Consider the following 24070-nt stretch of genomic DNA (forward strand, 5'->3'; position numbering starts at 1 on the left):
TTTAAATAGTAAATATATTTGCTCATGTGACATTGAGATTTTGCTCTTGGCAATTCCTGTTTGGTCTTCTCGACGTCCGCCATGTTTTGACATGCTGAACACTGTTACAATGCTTAATTACAAGACCAAGACAAAATTAGGTGGAAACTGAGCCTAAGTCCACAGAAATCCTAAGACAGACCACCACAAAGCCTAGTCAGTTTCACTGTTTTATAAATCCTCTTGAAAGAATATATTGTGCAAGCCATTTGCAAAATGATTTATTTTTGGCTCAATCTGCAAGTTGGTTTAACATCAAGAATGCAATAATTTGTCAGTTTGATCAATATCAGGCTTCCAGGCCAATGCAACAGACAGGCTGTTCCTAATAAAACAACACTGAATAAATAAAGACGGGTTTCTCTCAAGTTAGACAAGCGCGGATGATCTCAATGAAAATCACAGTTTTTATTTCTTGTTTTTACTGCTGTTTGATAATCAGTTAACAATCAGTTAATCAGCGAGACTGTCATAGATGTCCAGTCTCACCAGGAGTTTTAAGGAGGAGAAGAAAAAGTGAGGTAGTTAAGATGGAGAAAACGAGTAAATCAACTCAGATTTGTAGGAGGACAAGATTAGGATGCCTTTGAGATACAGGGGTTAACTAAGCTTTGCCTCCTTCCTACCATCTGACGCTGTCGGCAAAAGAGAAAGATCTGTCTCTCTTAATCAGCCAATCTCAGATGACTCTACTGTTCAGTTTTCTTTTCCTGATGATTGCATTGAGCATGTACCAGATCTCCCCATTGTTCGTCTCTTATCTCCACAATCCAGTCATCAGGTGGTGATCAGACACACAACAGTGGAATGCCTCGCTTGCAGCGAGATGAGATGTGATGATGAAAGGCTTGTCAGCACGGGAAAGTTCACGGCGAGGGGAAAATTCCCAAAGATATATCATTCAAACATGACCTGTGGGGTCATCTGCACTATCTGAATGTTCGAGACAAACTATTAAAACGTAATAAAAGAAGAAATATTTCATTTGAAAAAAGCAAGATAAATTTACACTGGAAGATGGACAGGTTTGCTCTGCAGAATGATACAATTGAGAGAAGAGTTTATGATTACAACAAGAAAAAAAACAACTTATTTGTGGTAATCATTTAAATTATTGTTGAATGAGATCAACTTCCAGTCTCCTGCCAGTGATAAACAAAACAGCACATCCAGTCTGTGCGAGGACAGATTCATTAATAACCAAATCACTTTAATGATTTAAAGTCAACCGTTAAAAGAAGAAGCGAGCCGCAGGTTTCTGCGCTGTGGGATCTGAAAGCACTGCGGCTTAATTGAGCTGACATCTGTCTGTCTAACATAATGGAGCCCGATTCGAGAGGTTATGATAAGAGACGCCATCAGTCCGCACGCATCTCATGGTTCATTAAAAGGTGATTCGCAAGATCAGATGTGTTTATCTCAGGCCTGGCAGCTAGACGGAGGGGACATTCTTCAGAGTCTGCAGTCAGTTTAGATTCACGGGCCCTCGCTTAGATAATCACCATACCAAAGGGGGGATGAAGTAGCGCCTTTGTCTCTCTGCTTGGCATGCGGAGGATGATGGGAGGGCTTGGTGGGAGGAATATGAGAGTTACAGAGGAATAAAACTTACACAACAGACAGGGGAACGAGACACATCCTTGGATACCGAAGCTTCTCTGGGGGTGGATGACGAGCTGCTGAGACAAAGCCCATCCAGGACGACTAAATGAAAACAGACATTGGTGCTGCAGTCTTCGCAGGCAGTGCAAGGTGCACATGTTGTCTAAATGTAGGACATTGTCTCTGAGACATCTGGATTACGTGGCGTGCTGTTCTTTCCGAACTTTACAAGTTCTTTCCGAAAAACGAAGATCCCCCAAAAGTATATATTTTTTGTGATTGTTTTTAAATAAATTCCTTAATCCTGTGGAAGAAAAATTAAATGACGCTCACACTGCACTGCTAAAATCATCAGTCACAGTTCAAAAAAGAAGACCTATTGCACAACTTTCCTATGAACCGTGTAACGTATGACTGTAACGATACATCAACCTCATGAGATCCAATAACGCTTCATAAGAATGAGACAAAATCTTAACATTATTTGTAAAAAACTAAAGATACATTTTTATCTATATAAACCCAGTAAAAGCTTAACTCTTCATTATAATCAAGGTGTGACAAGATCATGTAATTCAGTTTTATGCTAGTCTAATCCTTTGCTAATTCTGACAGATTTTAAAAATGCTAAAGGTTTTTACAAATCTCAAACTGACTTTTAAAGAATGTATGTTCCTTGTTCCATAATCATGTTTGAGAGTGAAATAGCTTACCTTTTAACAATTGGTGTACAAGTCCAGAAAGATTAAGAACTGTGAAACAGCCTCCTAGCTCGGTGCCAATAGGAAGTCCATGCTAACTTTACTGTCATTAGCAACTTTGCCAGCCTTGGTATGTTGACAAAGCTTCCTAATCGTTTACATTTCAAAATGCAGCCAAATAAATAGATTCATGGTGTTGAGTTTAAAGCAGTGAACTTTGTGTTCAGCTCACAATTATTAGACTTACAAAACTTTCAAGAGACAAAGTTTAAGTTTGTCTTTTAAAGACAAACTTTACCTTCCTGAGCCTGAGGTGTTTTGATACTAAACAACATAAATTGTGGTCGCTACTAACATTTAGCATGAAACAAAATAAAGTGCCATGAGTTTAAGATAGTTATATATTTGGAAGTTTGCTCACGCAGAATCACCAAGGATTGTTATGGATTCCTGTCGGGGCGCACATAAGGATCCATCATAGTGAGTTTGGTGTGGCTCGGCTTGAAACTGTGGAATTCAGAGCCAAACGTATGGCAACGGCGTTACAGGTCACTTCGCCACACCGTCACACCCACCCGCTCCATCGAAACTGGTTAGGCTTGGAGACCACATCACACCAACTTGTCTTCTGTCTCTGGACACAGTTTCTTGTTGAGTGGGTCAAACCGGTCAGATAGCAACCGTTCACAGTAAAACATAACACTTCCTGTTCTCTGGGGGTGTGGCTTAAGTGATGTAATAATTTGACTGTTGAGTGTTGTAGGACTCCCGATGATGATCAATCACTGAAAGTTTGGTGCCTCTTTGAGTTTTTGTGTAGGATATATAACAGTTTCATATTTCATGGCAAGTAGGTGAACTTTGATCCCTGGTTATGCGCCTTCAGCATGCACAAAAACTCACCATTTTGATAACTTTTAATTGGCCATGCCGTATGAACAATCTAACCAAGTTTGAAGCCGATTGATTGAAATCCCTAGGAGTTTGAAGTGTAACAAATTTTTTGTCTCTATCATAAGCTAAGAAAGAGGGGTTTTTTAAAGTTGCCAGGTGGCTGCTGAGCCGTTTCTTTTGCAATTTTTGCGTTGACCTTAAAATATGTAAATGTTTCAGTCTTGACCCCTCTGCCAAGTTTAGTGACTTTTTGAATATGATTAGGCCCCCAAAAGGCCAATTAATTTGTGCCAAGAAAAATAATAATCAACACTATGATTAAAATAGGCCTTCGCAGCGCTTTTGCATAAATAAACATGAAAAAAACCTCGACAAACGTTTCATCTCCAACTTGAATTCCATCTCCAAGCTTAATAAGAAAAGATGCAGCTTTTGGAAGCCGTACTTCCTCAATTATTTCCCCATTTCGACCCCAACCTCCACATTTTCAGTTCTTTCCCTTCCTTCTTTCTTTCAGTCCTCCCACATTAGCAATTCTGTCTGTGATATCAAAGTTGAATAAAGATGAAAGTCAAAGTGAGGGAATGATTTGTGTGATATAGGGTTGCCCAGCACACAGCCAAAGCTTTAGAAGGAGCTTGATCTACAAAGTTAAAGAAGTCTGCCCACTGGTAGCTCTGGTGACCACGGTTTACAGGGAAATAAAGACCAGGCTTTGTTTCCAGTCAGCTGACTGCGCACGAACTGACATTTCTGCTTGGAGATGTATCTGTGAGACCAAAAACTCTGCTGCTTTTCTGTGCATGACTCGTTCACCTAGATCTCTGGGAAAATTTAGAATTTTTCCCCTTTAGAAGGAATCTGACCTAGCACAGTTAATGTCTCCTGGAACTTTTTTTTTTAAAGGTGGCATTTAGCCACCAGCTAACCATCCGTCAGTCAAAAGCCACCAGACCATCACTGCCTCCTGACTTCCAGCTGTGCGCTCACCGTGACCGATTGTGACCTCGGAAGTGTACCCAATTACAAAGTGCTTGGAAGGTTCGAAGGGTCACGTCTGGTGTCAGCCGCTGTTAGTTGTTGCTGTTTTTAACACTTATCACCCATCTACTCTGTCAAGCTTTCTTATCAGACTCAAAGTAAAATTTGTTTAGGATCTGCTTGCAAATAGAATTCAATATTTAATAACTTTTTCAGGAGTATGAACTCAGCTGTGCAATAAACCTTTTTATTGCAGGAAAAACTCAAAGTATATGGTAAATGAGCTGAACTTATTTAGCACTTTTCCAATCATACTGACCACTCTGCTGACTTTACGCACTCACAGAAACGCACGCACACCGATAGATTGGCAAACTGTCCAGTGGCAGAAGTGATTCATATGAATCTGAGAAGATCCAGGGATGTCTGCAGGAACATCTACAATAACCCTGCCAACTGATTATAAAATCCTGTACAAACCACAAAAACTAACTCAGCTTCACAATTTCTGCACCAAATCTTTTTGAAGCGGCTCAGAAAGGAAGGCTAGACACATCAGTGGCAAGTAGAACTAGAACTGCAAGCAGCAGTTAAACAATGTTGCCTCTTTTGCAGATGATAAGAAAGGGATGTAATAAGACACGTGTACACATGCACTGTAACAGATTCAGTTGTGGGCCTAACCGCTTCATGTTGCTCCACAGTTGCAAAAGGCCAAAGGAAAATCATCCCTGACTTCAAAGAAATACGCAGTGAGAAGCAGAGGGGAGTGTTTGCATCAGTGGAAAGCCTCAACCAATCCCCTAATGCTACCAGGACCATTTCCATACCACATTCTGGCTCCTCATCCTCGCTGCCCTCATAAAACCTTTGGCATAGCACTGTTGTCGGGTGAGAACAAAAAGAAGAAGAAGAAAAAAGTGTCTTAGCAAGAAAGCCATGCATTTTTGAAGCACTTCATCTGGCTCTAAAAAGGCTTCATGCACACCGAAGACACATGTTTCTAAATCCACAGCGCAGCTTGGTGCTCCTCATTTAGTTTAAAATATGGTCACTTTCCTAAGATTGCTGAGGTGTTTTGTTGAGGAGTGGGGAAAAAAACCCATGTTAAATCAGTTGGGTGCACTGTAAGGTTTTAATGATCGTGAGCAACGGCGGCATTTGCATACTTTATTCAATCTAGCTATGGTTCATCAAACAGAAACAATGAGTTGTTGTGAGGAAAACCTTTTCTCAAAGGCTTTCTTCACGTTCCCAAAATCTTCCGTTTAATGGTAGTCCAAGGACCTGGCCAAACAGCACGCCATTCCAAAAGTATGAACCTCCAAACAGAACCTTCTCCCACTCTTTCATTCCAACAAATATTTTCATAGTACATCTGACTTTATTGGCTGGCTATTATTGCTATTAGTTCCACAGGTGTAGTGAGACAAAATCCATTCAAAAAAACTATGGGGCATTCCATCGCTGTTCTTCCCATTGGTCCGGAACATGAGGTACTTTTCCTCTGTCTCTCATATCGCACAATGTCTTTTCATTCCAGGCTTCCCAAAAACACACTAGTCCCCATATTTCACACAATAATACCTTAAAAGCAGCTATGGCCTTGCATTTTTTCCATACGAGTCCGTGTGTCTGCGAGTAAGTTTCAGTGAGTATGTTTGTTGCTACAGTAGCTCGAAATATGCAACCAGTGTTCTCGACTGCGAGCTGATGTTTTCCCAAGCCCCTCCGAGGTTTCTGTATCACTCCCACTCAAACTGGCACAGGATTCAAACTACAACCAGATGGAGGACTTCTGCCATTGTTTTTCAGCAAAGGAATAAAAGGGGCTATTTGACAGAGGGGAGGGAAGTGATCATGTGGATCACTGAACGGACCCGAAGTCTCTGCTCAAAGAAGGAATTGTAATTGTGAGTCAGTTAAAGAGCATGTGAGAATGATGGCTATCAAACTGAGGTTTCCCTGATCCGTCAAGAGCAAGACGAACAATCTCTCGCAAGCCCTCAGTGTATGTGCAGTATTTACCCACAAACCTCGCTTTTCTTTTCAAATCACTCATCCACTGCTGAGGAAGCATAACTCCAGGACTTGTCTGACGCGACGCTCTAATGCGACTGTGTATGCTTTGGAAGCCTGCGTGTTTATTTAGGTTTTGAGCTGTACGGCTGAAAACCTCTAGTCCCTTTGTTTGTGTGTGTGTGTATTTGAAAGCGGAAAAAAAAATCATACTGGGCATTTACTTGTGTTTAAGTCATCAGAATAAGAACAGGGTTCTTGTGTTGGAGGTACCTGTAAGGAAATATGTTTATGATGAAGGGCTACAAAAGAAACAAGCTGTATTGAAAAAGATTCTTCAATAATCTATGAAAGTCTTTGAAACAACTTTGAAGGTGGATACACCCCCTAATGTCAGTATGTACTGATATTACTCTATAGACAAAAATATGCAACTCTGTTTAAAAATAGGAAAAAGAAAACAAAGTTGTGTTCAATTACCGTAGATTTAACTGGGTAGTCATGGTTACTGAAGGAGTCAGTTCACCTAAATTGCACAAAAACACCTGGTCCCTTTCATACCTATTTGTGCCTGTTGAACATTACAGGGATAAACAAACATTTATCAACATACTGACTGATAATATTTGCGGTAAGTTTAGAAAGTGACTTCTTTTGTTATTTGGTGAGATAGATAACACATTTTAAAAAGTACAGGACAAAACAAATCAAGACAGTTAAAAAAACTAAAGAGCAACATCTGCTTTGGCCTACACCATATTTGCACTTATTCAGCTCTGCTAATGTTGGCTCAGGATTGTATGGTATGAAATAGTTGCGTTTAGACGGTTTATCATAGCTCCTCAGTAGAGAGCAGTGCAAACAGACATAATGCCAGAATAACAGTCAGCGGAATGCATTGATGCATTTGTGGTTGTTGGCTTTGAGTGGACATTTTAAGGTCACAAGACAGACAGATAAACTCCCCCCCTTCTGTTCCTGTTGCACGATGGTCTGGCCTGAAAGGTTTTGACGGGAGATGGTTGTCGGAGTTCGGTGCTGGGTTTTGATAGTTTGTCTAAACGGTCGGTTGGTACGACGAGTCAGGTTTTATGAAGTAAAGCCACAAGCAAATGTAACGCTTCAAAACTCTCTCCAACATCTTCTGGGGAAAAAGGTACCAAAAAAGGTCCAGCATCAGAAGAGATGAGGCCAATACCACGGATTTACAGATTCCGCTAAAAGTTTAAGGGCCCAGTTAAGGGTTCAGTGTCGGACTGAAGTTGAACAGTCGGTCACGTGGTTTCGGGATGTTCGTTTTCGATTACGGCCTTCAAGGTACACAAGACACACAGAGTTGAGCCCCTGTGAAGGCCCTCCCACTGCAGTATACGCCATGATGCTTCATCATATGTGTGGTTTGCAATTGTATAGTAAACACAACAATCAAGGCAGAGAGGGGTGACTAATACTACGTCATAAGTTTAGAGGAGGAGGAAATAATGATTGACGAGCTTCAATGCCATATTTTATTTTCAATGTTATCAAAAAAAGAATGCTTAAAGTTTCGTATAAATGTCTTTGTATAGTTACTGGGACATTTGTGAGACTTTAAACAGCAAACGTCCTCTTTGATCTTGACCTCTCGTTGAGCTTCAGCGTTTAGGACCAACTAATTTGGGCTTGTGCTGAATACAAATGACAAGAAAATGGCAAGAAAATCAGACAAAATAACAACTGCATATAAATACTTTAAAGCATTTGGAAGCATCTCTTCAGGGTCTAAATTGATTACTGACTGGCATTCACACCTTCTTGTCACCCACCAATTACTTCCCCAGACAGAAGATCTCAGTTTGAAATGCAGAAAAATGAAAAAAGACACACACACACACACAAAAAAAGCAGAACTGAAAAACAAACACCGTCTGACTTATTTTTCTTGCATTTTCTTCCTCTTACTCCTGTTCTCCTAACCTGGCCTTGTCATAACTTTCTCTCTTCAACAAGGTCTAATAACGTCTGTGGTTTTTATAGGAATTCCTTGAAATGGCTATTGCAATGTCGCTTAAGTGGTGGGTGCCTTTGTCTGCTCCCTTCTTTGTGCGTGCGTGTGTGTTTATGTGTGAGCGAGAGCCGATTCCAGACCTCGTTTCCATCAGTGATGCCAAATTTCTCCCTCCTCAACCCCCACCCACCCATCCAACCATCCGCCCCCACTTCTTGATGTTCACCACATCTCCCACAGTGGCTGTACTCATTTTTGCTGGTGAATTCTAGTTCTTTCTTTCTTTCTTTCTTTCTCTCACTGCTTATTTATCTACTCTGCAGGGAAAAAACACAACTGGCCTCTCGCGCCCATAAGGTAATGGCAACAATTTGCTTATCGGGCAAGCACAGATGTGTAAATAAATGGAGTCTAGACTGATAGCGGAGACAAAAAACTTTACCATCTGGGTTCAGAATTTGATTTCCCAAATGATCATAAGTCAAGAGAACAAGTGTTTTAGCACTAATACGCTTATAACAACAGCCCAGGCAGTTTCCATTTCAATATCTTTTGATGCCATCAACCATCAAACAACCCAATCAATTATATTCCTTGTCTGTGCTGCCTTTTTGTACTACTAGAATTACTTTGTTTTGCTGAGTGAACTCCACTCTTACGGCAGAGAAAAAAATGATTACAGGCGCATTCCAGATCCGCTTTGTGGAGCAAGTGATGCACTGCTGGAGAAACACAGAAAAGAGGCAGGGGTCATAAAGGATGAGGTGCATCTGAGGTTGCAGACGAGGCAGGAGTCGGGCCTTTGCACTTTCTCTTCAGAATGTCTGAAGGGGTAAAGATTGAGTCTCAGCACTGGGAAAATGAACTTTTATGTATTTCACAGATGATGGACAAGGATCACTGTGCTGCCAAAAAGACAACCCAGCCATGACGTACCAAAAATGTTAGATGAACTTAGCAAAACGCAACATTCGGATGTGCCAAGCTGAACTAAATAAGCAGACAAGCAGAGACTTGGAGAGTGCTGTTGTGTCTCACTGGCCTGGGAACCATTTGGCCAATTTTAGGACCTCGGCAGCATTACAATAATCGTATTTTGAGCTGTGTAATACGTAGCGGTGAAGGCAAGCAGGAGGAGGGTCACATGGAGTAGATTAGCAGATTAATTGATGTGGACTCTGCCGACTACATTCCCATGCGTTGTTCTCCCAATGGTCCGACATGCACCAGTGATCATGGAAACATGGAAAACGGCAGTGAGGAGAAAAAAAAAAGCCTCAAGCTTCTGCCTGGTGGAGCTCTGGTCCTCTGTTATGTGGCACAGTAGCTCTTTTACAAGCAACATACACAGTAAATTTGCTTATGAGGTTAGTAACATGACTGAAGCTTTGGGTCAAACACAATCTTTGCAAGATCACTATGACAGCTGATGAAGTGTTTATACTGCTAAAGGCAACATCAATAAGCAAATGAAAAAAAAAAAAAATCATCCTCTCAATGGTGGCTGGAACGTTGATTTTATCCTGCTTTAAAACAAATATGCTAAACCGGTGTCCTGGTGTCTCCTTATTATAGCTCCTGAAAAGGCAGACCACTTTGCAGAAACGTTTGGCATCCTTGGACAAACAAGCCCCCTAACTTATGTTGGATCTTTGTTCTTTATGGAACACACAGTTCCAGACACAAGCCAAAAAGGCTTGAAAGAATGTCTCCAATAAATAAGACAAAAACTGCAGCTGCATTCTTCCTAAACACTTAGGATGGTCAGGTTCTGGACCAATGAGAATCTACACCAGCACAGCCTGGTGTGCGACTCTGGTTGTTTGAGACTCACATCAGCTAGATAGTTATATATCTATCTGATATGTAATGTGTAATATCTGGTAAGTTGAAGGTGAATAATATCAAAGCAGTCGTTCATCTTTACATCTATGTTATGTCACATGCCCGATGCAATGCGGCTGTGCTGTTAGCATAATCCTCAGTATAATGCTGGCACCACCATGCTTCATAATTGTTCTAGGGTTTTGAAATCTTATCTTGACTCCAACAAAATCCCTGCTTAGCTAATTCTGCTATGTATTTTTTATCTGGGTTAACTTCACTTCCAGGGTGAAGTTAAAGTAGAGAAAATCCACAATAAATTCATTCAGTTCTTTCTCACAGAAATCACAAAAAATATGTTTTTTTTTAATAATTCCACCCTGGATACTGGGTCAAATGCTTCATTAAAACATAAAATATACTGCGTTTACAATTTATTTGGGCTGCATTTTGGCACAATAGTCGAGACCGTTGACTTTCAGAAAGAAAGTGTTTGCTTAGTCATTCTGCGAGGAAATTACATGTTCTTCCCAAACATGAATGGGTTCTCTCTAAGTGCTTCCACTTTATCCAATAAAAGTATTTTATGTTAGTTGGTCTCTCTACATTGCTCTTAGGAGTGAGTGTGTGGGTTCATGGTTTTCTATTGTGGTGTTTCTGTGTTGCCCTGTGATTGACTGGTGACCTCTCCATGGTGTGCTCTGCCTCTTATAAATGGATATGACCAACAGGTTGATAAATGTGACCAAACCGGAGGTGTTTTTCATGCCAAATCTTGATGCAAGGGGAAAATTGTATAATCAGGGGAAACTGTATACATATTTATATAAGTATTATATGAATATACATTTTGAGAACTTCCCGAAAATCCAAAAGACCGTAACTGTTTGTGTGGGCAGTTTGCAAAAATACCTTCAACTGAAAGCTGGTCTGCAAGAGAAAAAAAATGAGAAAAATCTGACTATGTGCTCAGCTAGATTTAAAAAGTGGAAATCCAGGAACGGAAAATATGCGTTGTTTGTGACTTTTTGTTTAGGCGCAAACAGAGTCTGTGTTTGTCCCTTCTGGGCAACTTCACTTCCTGGATTGAGTCAGGAAGTCTCCTCTCTAGGAGAAAAGTTGCCTCCCACCCTTCAGTGCAGTTGGCTTATCTTATTGCTATTATAATATATAAGCATTCTGTTCCATGGTGTGACTGGATAGCCCCACAAAGACCCGCATGTAGCCCAAAGCCTCAAGCTCATCTTCTTCTTCACCGCATATAAATTTAACTCAAAGGACTCAGCACAGTTCTACTTATCTTTTTAATTGTATGAAGGACTCATTTAGTGCATATAGTGAACTTTTCTTCTGGGTTCACCATGAAAAATAGAATAAAACCCACCAAGTTCCGGCTGGGACTCGAACCCGTAATGACCGCGTCGAGGACATAGGCCTCTGCACCAGGGTCATGTGTTCTACACCTTGTTAACGTCTGTAGAGTTAATGCATTAAAATATGTATATATTTCCAAATGAAGCAGATATGCAGAGGGTTGTTCCAGTATTAAAGGATAGGAGGCACCCTGTCTCTTTGATAAGGATATTTAGCTGCAAATCAGAAACAGGCAATCAGAAGAGACGCGACTCAAACTGCTGGAAGTGAAGTTGCCCAAAAGGGACACAAACAGATGCTGTTGTAACAAAAAGGCACTAGCATAATATATTTTATGGTTTGTTGACGTCCTATTAGCACGTGTTTTGGTTACAATCTCAATTTAGATAGTACTCCCCTTTCAACCACCACAATCTTTAAATCACTGCTTCTGTTTGGCTTTGTAAACCCTTCCCCTTTTTCTGCATTGGCTCTTCTGAATTTATGCATAAACATCAACGAAGAGATTTCCTTTTATGTATGGATGTGGTATTGGAGTAAAAGCAATACATTCAGTTGCAATCTAAAACCACCCATATGATTATGGGAGAAGTAAGAAAAGACAAATAAGCACTTGTGATCAAGAGTATTAAGTGCGGGAACAAGAAAGGAAACAGAGAAAGATGCCAGAGAGCCTGTTTTTTTAAATTTTATTATTTATAAGATACACATATATACATCCTCCCCTTTGAAAAATCTCATTAGGAAATTGTTAAAGAATACTGTATTCACTTGGAGAGGGAATATGAACTCTTCCTACATTTGGCAAAGGAGTTTGGACTTGGTCCTGCCTCAGAAAAAAAAAAAGTCGGTGGATTTTTACTTTTCTACACCTGGCTTTTTCCACTCGGCATCCCTTTGGAAGAAACATCATGACTGATCCTTTGTCAGGAAAGTAATAAGCATACAGATCCAGGGTTTTCCAAGTGCTTCTAATATTTTACAAATTTCTTTAATTTACAGATGCCGGGTTTTATATGCTGCAAACAGAAAACATCTGTGCACTAAAGAATGGTTTGCAACTTTTATGTTCTTCTTATCTGCAAGCCAGTTGCTGAAGGGTTTCAAGTATTTGATGGATTGTGTTTTGTTACTTCAATATGTACCATATAAAAACCTTAAATAATTGCAATACAGAGGCAAAAATCATAGTAGGGGCTGCTTTTGTTGTCTCCCCAATTAAAATTTGCATGTGAGCCCCATTAGGATTTTACCCAGGCTTAAAGGATGAACTAGTAATGGCAACTAACTATGGACTATAATCCGATCTGGAGTCTCCATAATGAATGACATCCAGAAGGTGTCTCTCTTCAACTTTGCTCCTGAAGTGTTTTGTTAAATAGGGCTATTGAGTTGTGCACATTAGTGACATCTTGTGGCAAGGTTACAGATTGCAACCTAGTCTTTACCATTCCTGACATAAAAAGAAACTTCATCAGTTGCAAATATGCAGAAGGCCAACCCCACAGCCAATGTACAATTTGTAAATTCTGGGCCGCCCTAAAAATTAAGTCAAATTCAAGTTATCAAATTGCAAAACCAACACTTTTAAAGCCTTTGTAAACAACACAACCTCATACATGATGCCAGTTTATTCGCTCCATACATTCATCAGCCTATTATTTATTGCTTTTTTTTTTCTTTACTGCTTCTTTTTCAAAAACAGCAGTTGGATTTGACGTTGATAAAAGGGGTGAACGTGGAAGTCCAGCAGGCACAGGTTGTAAAAAACAGAAGGCTTGAAAGACTAAATACCTTCAAAGTGCCAGGTGGGGGTAGAAGTACTGAAGAAAGAGAAAATGTAAAGATTTCTCAATGCTACTGCGGCCCTCAGAACTTTCAACTCCTGCTTTCTCTTTAACGACTCTGCTTCAAGCATGAGGTTTAAATCAGGAGGCGGTCACAAGACAGGGACAAAGTATTCAAAACAAATCCTCTCAATACAACAATCTGGCCAACATCAGTGCATCCTCGTCTTACTCCTTATCATCCATTCCGCTTACCTTCTAGTCAGAAAATAACACAGACGAAGCCTAATCTTCTGGAAATAGCATTGACAACAGCAGATTGGATTGGATGCAACAAAATGAGTTATCACTTGACACGTCAAGAAAGGTTTCAACTTTTAAGTCGGCATTGAACGTTTCTCCTATTGCAGGATTTCAGGGGCATCACTGACCATTCCACTTGGCTTGACTAATATGTCACCCGGGTGATGAACACTGAGTCTGTGGCAAAGGGTAATTCATGACAAATATTCAGTGTCTAAACAAACACATGACCCCCTGAAAATTTCTGTTGACATTGGCTTAAACTACAAAGACGCCACATGGTTTCAAATCAAGTGGCAGTGATTTTTTATTTTCTCTCATTTACGCTTCCATCTGATTCACATCATTCCTGCTCTTTCACTCATCCTCGTCTGCTTTCTGCTATCACTTCGTCCCGTTCCAAATCCCATTTTCATCAGGTTCTACTTTCTATCCATCGCCAGCCCTCCTTTCTATCCCCGTTGCTCATGTTTTCCATACCTCTATCACACTTTCACCACATGTCAGGAAGACCAGGGTTTGTGCGGTTTCTGCCCAGTGTTGGGAGCGGTCCAGCTAAACATTTGCGAAGCTGTGACTGGTTTCGGGTTTGTCTTGGTGAAACAGTCCAGCCCTATTGTTAGGAAATGAACATTTTTCTGGTTCAAATTATCAATGAGGCAACGCTGCACTTAGTTTTTTTTTTTTTTTTTTTTTTTTCAGGCATCTTGCAGACAAAGGAGCAAGAAACGTGTGTGGTGAGCCAAAAGGAGCATTGCCATCTGCAAACCACATGAAAGTGAGTGGTAATTGATTCAAAACCCTCTGTAATTAAGGATTATGTTGGTTGGCCCGAAAACATCCTCCAGAGGTGGCTGTATTTCTGTAGCGCTCTCTCTCTCAGTTTTCAAACAATCACAGACATGCATGGTTATTATCAGCTAGAGGTGAAGTTTTTGTGTTCACTCGCTTTGCCATCTCTGGAGTGCATCATCTACCGGAAATCACCTAATCGGCTCTTGTATGTATTTGGACAAATTTCATGGGGTCTTTGCCTAATGAAAATGCTAATTCATTTTTAGATTAGCTTTTGTTTTATTAAAACCAATCCCGTTCAAGTGTTGACGATTATTTGTTTCAGGTCATTAACAAGCATGGCCTGAGTAAACGGAAATTCCAGGTTTCATCTGATGATTTCACCTATTTGTGGACAAAACCAGCCAAACCGACCCCTGCCGTCTGTGAAAAAGTAGTTTCCCACTAAAGCTAATACTTTTTCGACTATCAAGCATTTGCAGTAACTGGCAATTCTGCATTTTTTATTTCTGTGGAACAATTTTGGCCCACTCTAGAATTTAGCTTGGATTGTTTTCAAAATATCATAGATGGCCTGTTTAAGGTCATTATTACAGTATTGTAATCAAATTTTTACTTCAGACCAAAACCTTTGTTTCTTCGCAGCCATTCAGAGGCAGAATTTTGTTCTGCTGAATATCGTTAGTATTCCTGAGTCTCAGGTCAGGAGTTGATGGGTGGACATTCTCATTCCCTTCTTTTGAAAAAAAAATCAAATAAAAAATTCTAATTTTTTGTGGCATAGAGCAAAATGAATGACTCTGTCACTTACAACAAGTCACAGATGTCCAAAAGCAAGTAATCAGCTCCAGGTCATCACACTACAACCTTTGGTTGTAATACAAGCAAAGTCTTGGGGACTATCAAGATGTTTTTACAAATGCTCTTGTTTGTGTTCCCCTACGACAGTCGCTGTTTTCGTCTTAACGCCTAATGTTGAAACATGGTCAGACATATGAGGTCTGCAGAGCTTTAAATGTTTTATGGACGGTTGTTAGGGAGCTGCTAGATGAGTTGTCAATATACTCCTGGAGTAATTTTAGCAAGTCTGACACTCTAAGGAAGGTTCACAACGGTTTCATGCCTTTTCACAGCAATTTGTGACTTGCCTGTCACTTGAATACCGTACTTCTGTAACATAACTTTGCATTCACAGAGATATTTAAGTTAAAGGTTGACAATGAGCTAGAGAGCAGTCTTTTTAGTGCAACAATTTCTGGTCTTTCTCATTACGACATTTAAAAAAAGAATTCCTTTCAAACTCTGCTTAGCATGTTGGTTTCTTGAAACAGAACGGTAACCCCTCATGGGACTATTTGAGAAACTTTTCAGCTGCTTTATCAAGCAGCCAAACTGCATCATTTATGCTGTCTAACCCTGCAAAATATTCATAAACCGAAACAAGGGGACTTCAGTTGTAACTATGCAGACACACACATGCACACAGACTTACAGACCGAGGTTTAGTCAACAGCACAGTCCCTCAAGCAACGCTCAAAAAGAATTAACTCAAATGAGCTGAAATAAGTCCAAAGTTGCTTTTCCATTTTATCGCCTCACTACGTTGGTGATTACAGGAAATGATTAGGACAAAAGCCCCGAAGGAATGGCTGTGCCGTACTTTCATTAATGCCTTTGAGCACCGCGGTATGAAATACAAGTTGGTCAATCGGCTCATGGTCTGCATAGAAAAGATTTAGTTTCTGAGCCACAACATCCAAACATGAAGTCTGGGAGAAAAGGCATTCAGCTGTAATGAGATGAAAAGAATTCTGAAAACCAATGTTTTGGTTGCTTCTCAATTGATCAATTCCCTGTACCCAAGTTTTTGTCACACTCAATTGATCAAATTAAATACACTTCTGGGAGTTTGTTATTTCTTAATGAGGTGCTTAGTGCAGGGTAACGATGGAAAAATTAACAAAACTGCAACGGCTAGGGGTCTTTCCCTGCAGATTGTCTATTTTCTTCTACTTCAGAGATTAGGTAGGGTGAAAGTGACATGTCTAGGAAGGGACTCCTGATGCCTGCCTTTCCAGCATCACTCTGTGACTCCACCTGAGGGATTCCAAGGCATTCATAGGCATGAACAACTAGTTTGTATGAGCTGTCCCAGGGTTCCCATTAGTAGGAGGGGTCTGGAAAACGACTAGGAACTCTGCCAGTGCTGTGCAGATTCATGACTTAAAGATGCCAACAGAACCACGTCATCTGCACAAAGCCAATTTTGGGCACTGCGGTTCTGAACCACTCTCCCTTGTTTTCTATCATGACGAGATGTACTCCTGATTATAAACACAACAAAGAGGTTTGGTGAAGAAGGGGTAACCTTGGAGGAGTCCAACTAGTAGCTGGAACAACCAAGCATTGAATAGGCTGTAAAAGTGACCCCAGTGCTCTATACTGTTCACCAAACAATCCACCACTTCAGATACCCACAACTTCTAGGTCTTGAAAGCTAATGGAGGTCACAAATATGGTGTGTTTGAATTCGATTTCCCCAAACTCCAACAGTGTGTGTGAAAACCTGTGTAGAATTTTGGAAACACTGTGTGGAATGACAATCATTTATGGCATTTCAGACATCAGAAAAATGTGTGCCAATCTATGCCAAATTTCTGTGCTACATGTCTCTGAAGGCCCGCATTTCCACCAGTTTGTTTACTCCTTGTTTTGCTTTCCCATGCAAACTACCCCATGTTCATTAATTCTGTGTTTAGATCTGCCTTTACATAGAAATGTCTTCCTTGAAGCAACCACCCACGACTTTGGTTTTTACAGGGAAACTGCTTCAAACAAGTTTTGAATGCAACCGCAGTCGAAAAAATACTGAAATGTGGGAAGCCGGATGGTTTGTCATCCATGTGGTTTATTATTAAGCTTCTCAGAAGTGCTGCAGACCTCACAATTAACTTGTGATTTATTGTTACAGGTTAAGAAATCAACCTGTAATCAGGGTTAACCAGTCAGAGTGGAGCTGGACAGGAGGAAGTTGATCACATCTGTTCGTGTCTTTCAAATATTAAACTATGTTCACTTCTGGTATTTATAAATGTAAGCCAGATTTTAGTTCCAAGGTTTGCAACAATGTTAATTAGTTATCCCAATTCTGCTCTTTTTTTCACATTTTACTGTTCTTTCTCATTATTATGGTACATAAAGTGAGATTCCCCTCTTCTTTTGTGTGTGTTCAAGCTGCCAGTCAGTTGTGTACGATGGAGAGGAAATAAAAATGTCCCCGTCCTTAAAAAAAGAAAACCCCAATGTAGTAAGGTGTTTGGAATTTTCTGCTCCAGTAGAGAACCACACAATAATCCTGAGTATTATTTGAAGATGAAGAAACTACCATATTTAAGTGGATCTGACACAGGAACTTGTTGAATAAAATAAAAGGTACAAGTCAATTTTTGGACATGAGTGGTGGAACAAGCCTTGTTGATTAATCACATATTTTTCTGGAGCTGTTGCCTTCTACCGGAGAGTGGGGAGAATTCCTCCGCGTGTGATCATATGATGCATGTGTCACTTGCAAAGCATCCATTTCCTACTCCAGAGAGTCTGTCTTTGTGAAATAAAAAACTTTTTACGACCCTGATCCAAGGGGACCTTAACACCACAATAACCCCGGTCTCTTTTTCTCTCTCTCTCTCTTTTTTTTTTTTTTTTTTTTACGAACACCTACGCACACGTCTTATTCAAGTTCAGACTGAACAAAAACAGTCTTGAGCTTTTCTAACAGTCTCAGAGGACTTGTTCCCAACCTCTTATACGCTATTGACCCATCAGGGAGATATATATTCATAATGGATCAAAAGTGAAATAAGAAAAATAAATATTTGACTTCGGAGGGTTGTCTGCAACACGATGAAAAGAGGGATAATGAGAGTTTTTAACTGAGTAGTTGATGCTGTAAAGAGTTGGCCCCATGTCCTGCTCTTGAAACCCCCAAACAAAAATCTTGCCAGACAGTGAACAGAGGGGCAATGAGGTAGCATAGTAAAAAACAGGAGGGGCATACTAAGCCTCCCCACATGCACTTAATGCTTATAAGACACCCGTGCTTTTAATGCCATTACCGACCAGCACAGCACACTTCCAATGCTCTCTAAAATGGCCTGGGTAAAAACACACAACCAAGCTGAGTGCTTTGCTAATCTAGCCTTCGATCAAATATGGACTAATCCAGCACTAGGCTCATTAAATATGGAAAGGGTTAAGGGTTTTGAGTTTCACAAATTATATAAGGTAGGGTTGTGAACCCAAACAAATGGATTAAAATGACTAATGTCTAACATTAAGGCTTCTCACAGTGGGTTTCAAACTATGACTTAGAACATGTAAAGGGAAATAGTTAGGGTAAAATTATTTATTTATATTCTTCAGATGAAAAAATAAGGTCAAGCACCTCATAATGTCTAATAAGATATTTCTTGAAAAATAAAAATAAAAATAAATTATATATATATAAGGGCAAATTCAATACTTCACATAATAAAATATCAATACAGATGCACAACACCAGTGGTCTGGCTTAGAAATGTTTCTTTTCACTTTTTATGTGAGCCGGTTCTAAAAAAAGTCATGTATTGAGATCAGTGGGGTAAAATTCATGACGTTCTGCTCCATCATGGCAGGGTACTTTACTTTTCCATGAGTGTATGACACTAAATATATTGGCAGGAAACAGGAAACATTGACAAATAAAAATAAAAGTAACAATTTTCATATCTACTTTGACTGACTGGTCACTCACCTGACAAATCCCAGTTCTGATAAATATTGAGATTATTTTTGCATCCCTCAATGTAGGATGGACTCATTTGCTGTGATTGATAAATAATGAACCAAAGAGGTAAAAAAAAAACAAATTCAGTCAAATTTACTCCCGTACCCAATTTCTACTCGGTCATTTTTAGCTTGTGTTGTCGATTCCCCTCATTTTCTGGACTCAGCTCCTGCATGGCAGAAAGCCGCCACATATGTCAGAAATATCAAGGGAAACAGCATCAAATCAGCATGAGTGAAAACCAAAGAAAAGGAGGACTGAGCAGTAAAAATGAAGATATCACAGTCCATTAACTGAGAACAGCGGTTCTGTCTGACCAGCATAGCAGTTCTTTTTGTTTGTGCTGGGATCCCTTTGGAAACGCAAGATGCTGTTTCCAAAAAAAAAAAAAAAAAAAAAAAAAGACCATTGAAAGAATTTAAACAGCCTTGCTTTTAATGTATTCTGTTCCTTGTCTGCATTTCAGTGATGCCAATCAGCATCTGGCCTTAGAAAACAAATTTGCTTTGACAGTCGTAACAAGGCCAAAAAGATTCGGGGTGGGAAAATCGTGGTGATGTGGTGTTGACAACTTCTACCTTGACCACAGTTTTTGTTCTACCAGAGTTCCTGTGATAAGTCCTGACTGATAGACGCTGTTCTCAACCCATTCTGCTCTCATGGCCCCGTCTAAGACTGAACCAAGCGCTGACAGAGTCAATGGGAGGCGGAGGAAAAATAACAAGGGGTGTCTGCCAAGCCTCCCTACTGTTCGCTCCCTGTCTCTCTCTCTCTCTCTCTCTTTCTCTCTCTCTCTCTCCTCCTGTTGCTGCCAACCCAGTGGAAAAACGTCCTCTGCTCCAGACAGTTATGAGAGGCTGAAACCACGAGAGGTTTATTGATAAACGAAGATATGGAATAGCAGGCAAATAAATCACATAACAATAAGTGAAGCTTCCACTTGAGAGATAATTAGACTCTACTTTTCAATTTCCCTTTTGTTCATGTGCTTGTCCCTTGGCTCACTCAGAGTCAAAACAGTCTCTCTAGTAAGAAGCTGCCCCATCCGTTTTGAAGGGGAGGATATTTGTGTCGATTCACCATATCGGCTCAATGCAGACCAATGTCCATATATGTCATCTAGCTTTTCAGGCCAAGAGGGCTACTGGTTGAGCAAAACAAGCTTAGACTGAATAAACAAAGCAAATGAAGCAAAAGTGCAAACCTTTAAGCATCTGCACATAAAAAAAAAAGTGTTTATAGATTTTACTGAGTCTGTCTTTTCTTTCTCGCTCCCCTTTTTAGTTTGAAATACAAATCCAGCCTATTAGTCTTGAACGATTTGGTCCAAGCCTTGATTAAGACCAGAACCTGTATTCGGTTCCCACCACCCTTCACTGCAGTTCCTCACTCAGTGTTTCACCAGAACTGGTTAGCATTCCTTCTAATGTGCGCTGAAGACTCATTGAAGATTTGAGGTTGCAATTACAGATTCTAGCTAAGGAGGGGAGGGGGGGAAGCAGTGTATTTAATAAAAAACACTCTCAAAGCCTGATTTTAAACGATAGCAGTCGCCCATTTTCACTTTCTCTGCCCCGAGAGGCACAATGGAACAAAAGACTCTGATAAGAAAAGTGTGTGTGTGTGTGCGTGTGTGTGTATGCTTCTTTGTGTGTGTTCTTGCGCTCAGGAGGTGTTTTGGATTCCAGTACAGTAAAGGGCTAGGAGGGCGTTTGCTTCTGCTACAGAATGACTGGCATTCTCCTTCATTTCCTGTTAACGCTGAAAGTAGTGGAGGCACATGTGCTGGCCGAGTCTTGAACAAAAATGCACAAGTAAAAGCATTACGAATCTCAGCAGAGCACAAAAAAACAAAAACAAAAAAAATCTTCATGGGAGCAGAAAGGAAATAAACACTGAACAGCAAATTTGCATCCTTCAAACAGACTCCTTCGGGTGGCTGCTGCGCTCACAGAATGTGAGGGCGGACGGACGCAACTTTAAATATATTCACCGGTTCAACGTGAATCCTCCTTTTGTACACAACGCCATGTGTTTTGAGTGAGCGTTGGATGGGAAGCTGGAAGCTACACTGCCCCCTTGTGGTCACAAACTGCAGGGTGTTTTACAAGCCAGAAAGGATGAGCTTGAAAGGTCATCAGTGCAGAGACAGCTGAAACCAAAGATATCCCTTCTAAAGGGCATTCAGACAAACAGCAGACACAGAGGGAGAAAAACCGAGCTGGGGGAATGGGGTGTTACTCTGTTTAAAAAAAAAAAAAAAAAAAAGTTTTTAAAGTGAGTGTTAAACTCATGTAGTTGTTTGCACTGCACAATAGCTAAAGTACACCGCGTGTGCCCTCGACAATATCCAGTGTGACTGTTGTTTGTGCATGCTCGGTCGCGGTTTGGTACTTTGAGGCCTGAATAGGCAGCTGGTTGGATCCTGGCATGTGTGGTTTTAGAGAGAAATCGCTTGCATGAGCGCACACTTGAGCTGCTCGCAGCCTCCAGTCAGAACCATGGCTGGCCATCTTCCACCCGGTGGAGACTGTGAATCACCGAAAGCCAGGAGCAAAGGACTGCTTTATCAACAGCAGACAAGGCTGGCATCACCCACGTGCTTGTCTTTTGAAAGAAAAAGAAAGAAAAAAAAAACTACAGCAACCATTACAACAAATTGCACAAAGTAGTGTTCATTAACCTAGAATTAGTTCAGTTGAGGCTAAGAGAGTTTGGGACATCAGTTCTGTCATACCCCATGAAGCATGATATTCTTTGAGTTTGGTGTGTATTCTGTGTCACAGTAGAAATAAATACCTGCAGAAACACTTGCAATAGTTTGACTTACTTCTACACCTGTAGTCAATTTCTCTCCACACGACAGAAAATAGAGAGATGGCGCCAACTGTTTTTGGATGTTAAAAGTCGGGATCAACAGGCTCTTTCCTCAGAATGCTTCCCGATGCAGTGACCTACAAGTTGGCGCCCTAACCGTCATCGTAACAGGAGTTCTTGGCAACGGCGTGTTTTGTTCCTCTTTTTATTTTTCCTTTCTTCCTCTCAGAGACTTTTTGTGTTCCATATGGGACACCCAAAGACTTGGAGTCACAACTATCTGTCCTCTCTGAGTTTTTGGTGAAGGGATGTTGTTACCGAAGGAATGCAGCATCGCTTGCCAGAGGCGTCACAATGGATGGAATTAAGCAACAGTAGATGAGAAGTGAGAGGAGTAGAGAAAGGAGAGAAGCAAATAAGAGCAGTTGTTAATTCTGTCATCATGGGAGTATATATATATATATATATTTTACTATTACTTACATATTTGTGTGAGACTCATTCTATTAAACAGCATTTGCATCGCGTCTGTTCTTAAACATAACCTGCTGCCTCACTGTTCTTAGACATGCCACGCCTGCTTAACATCATTATTATTGACACCCCCAAAACATGTGGGGTGAAGGAAGACCATCTAAATCCAGGGCTGGAATTTGTAGCCACAAAGAAGAATTTAGAAAGCCATTACTTTCCAGATGACTGAGATATAAATAAATATATATAAACATATATATATAAACTCATACCATAAGGACATTCAAACAAAGGTTCTCAATGAGAGGTTTGGTGATCAAACTCCATCCACATTCTTTTTAATCTTCTAGTTTGTACTTAGTGCACTAGCTTAGGGGTGAGGAGATTTACTCAGCTCTTATGACTGAGTTGCTGAATCTGTTTTTTATGCATTTTTTTTCCCTTTCCTGCTCTCTCCTTCTGTTTCTCTTGGCCCGGCTCACCTCAGCCACATGTGATAAAATGGAATGATGACAGGACGTGAGGATGCAAGCGGAGCCAGAGGAAATGTGAGCACAGGTAGCGCTTACCTCACCCTCTGTGTGGGGGGGCAATGGGGGGAAGTAGGGCAGGTGGGTCGGGGCAGCTGTAGGTGTGCTCCTCAGGTGGGTCTCTCTCTTCTGCCGCCCTCCTTGGTTCAGCCACGCGTGTCTCCCATAGGATGTGGCAGTATCAGATAGTCAGGGAACATGCAGCCAAAAATAAGGAGAGGCGTCCTTCAGGGCAAAGAGCTGGCACTCCAAACTGGCCCAGTGCTGCTGCAAGTGCAGAGAGTCGAATAGACAAAAAGGATGAAAACAACCCAAAAAATAAATAAACAAAACTCAAAAATTGGATATTCTCTGCTGCAGACAGATGAAGCAAACTCTATTTTCAAACTTTTTTTGTTGTTGTTGTTTTTTCTTCTCTGAGTCTGGAGAGAAAAATCTAAAAGCAAAGTCCAACCACGTGCTTGGAAGAGACGGTGAAACCCAGGCAGAGGATGAAAGTGAAGGACAAGGGGAAAATCCTCTCTGTGCTGTCTTCAAGCGATCCAGGCGCAGGTCTGAGGAGCACCTTCCCAATCTGTGCACTCTCACTCTCCAGGGTGGAAAGTAGGAGGGAAGGAGCAGGACAGAAGAGGGAGAGGGAGTGGAGGGAAACTCAGCGTGTCAGTTGGTCAGGTCAGGCAGGCGAGCAGCAAGGCTGTGTGTTTGGAGCTGAAGGCTGTCGGGTCCCACTCCAGAGACTTATAACCAGAGGCTGCGCACCTCTCTGCTCCAATCTCTCTGGCTTACTCTCCACCGATCCCTCTCCCACTGGCTCATTTCGGGAAAAGACAGACTGGATTGTTTGTCGGGTTAACCCCCTTTCGTACAAAAAAGCAAGTGTCTGTGGGTAAAAGCAGAAAGGAAGGAGGGGAGTGTGCAGGACTGGGTGGGTCAGGAGCCGCAAAAAGAGGGGTGGGATAGGATGATGTGAAGGGGATAAAAAAAAAAAAAAAGACATGAAAAAGGAAATTTAGGAGAGTCTTTTGGCCATATTCTGCTCAACTCATGTCTAACAAATCACTCCATTTTTTATGCCATGACTTTCAAATCAGGTCAGGCATTAAACTGCCGTACTGTTA

General features: G+C 40.8%; 1 protein-coding gene across 2 annotated transcripts in view; it reads right to left on the reverse strand.

Moving 5' to 3' along the window:
• col8a2 (collagen, type VIII, alpha 2) overlaps positions 1-23800 on the reverse strand; it is a 47136-nt gene extending 23336 nt beyond the window's left edge. Inside the window, exon 1 of one of the 2 annotated variants that reach the window (XM_044138733.1) lies at positions 22997-23800. The gene's annotated coding sequence lies outside the window, so the exon portion shown is untranslated. Of the gene's footprint in view, positions 1-22991 lie in introns of both variants that reach the window. The other variant, XM_044138732.1, reaches the window with a different exon arrangement.
• Positions 23801-24070: the final 270 nt, after the last annotated feature.

The sequence above is a fragment of the Gambusia affinis genome, linkage group LG14, assembly GCF_019740435.1.
Source record: "Gambusia affinis linkage group LG14, SWU_Gaff_1.0, whole genome shotgun sequence".
NCBI classification, from domain to species: Eukaryota; Metazoa; Chordata; class Actinopteri; order Cyprinodontiformes; family Poeciliidae; genus Gambusia; species Gambusia affinis.